Raw genomic sequence first — 768 nt, forward strand, 5'->3', positions numbered from 1 at the left:
AAGTTCTCCGAGTATCTTGTTACTTTCTACCCATGCTTGCACCTTTAATTTCACCGACTGCATGGCTAACCTGTAAGTAACAGATGTTATGGTAATCAGCCTGTAGGATTTTATGTGCATCCTGTCTCCTTTCCCTTTATACATAAAATTTATTTTACTCTGCCGCCAGCTGTCCGGAATTTGCTTATTCGTTATGACTGTTTCCAGAGCTTTTAACAACGTTTCCTTACTTTTTGGACCGAGTTCATTAATCAGCTTGATCGGAATTCTATCTATTTCTGTAGATGTGTTTTTAGGAATATTTTTTTTCTGCCTTTTTCCAATTTAGATTGGTCAGTTCTAAGCTGCTTTGTATTCTGCTACCTTGAGTTGCTTCCTGATTTGCGGAGATTGCCCTATCGTCGCTCTTAAATGACTCGGCTATAACTGATGTAATGTAGTTCACTGCGTTGTCTCCCTTTAAACAATTTCCCTCGTTATTTTGAATCCGATCCTGCTTACTTTCATTCTTCTTCCCTAGCCAGCTTATATGGTTCCAGAATTTTTTTGCTCCGCTTCTAGAGGCATCGTGTATGTCAGCCATCCAGCGATCGGTGGACTGCTTTATTTTACTTTGGACGAGGGCCTGTACCTCAAGTTTCTTTTGTCGATATGATTCCCATTTTTGGCCGAATTCCTCCTGAGATACCTGTGCTGTCTTTGCCACTCGGTGTTCCCTTGAAGCAGCCCGTCGTTGTTCAATAGCTTCCCTGATTTCCTTATTCCACC

This window comes from Amblyomma maculatum, chromosome 1 (genome assembly GCF_055883805.1).
Source record: "Amblyomma maculatum isolate TAMU_Amacu chromosome 1, ASM5588380v1, whole genome shotgun sequence".
NCBI classification, from domain to species: Eukaryota; Metazoa; Arthropoda; class Arachnida; order Ixodida; family Ixodidae; genus Amblyomma; species Amblyomma maculatum.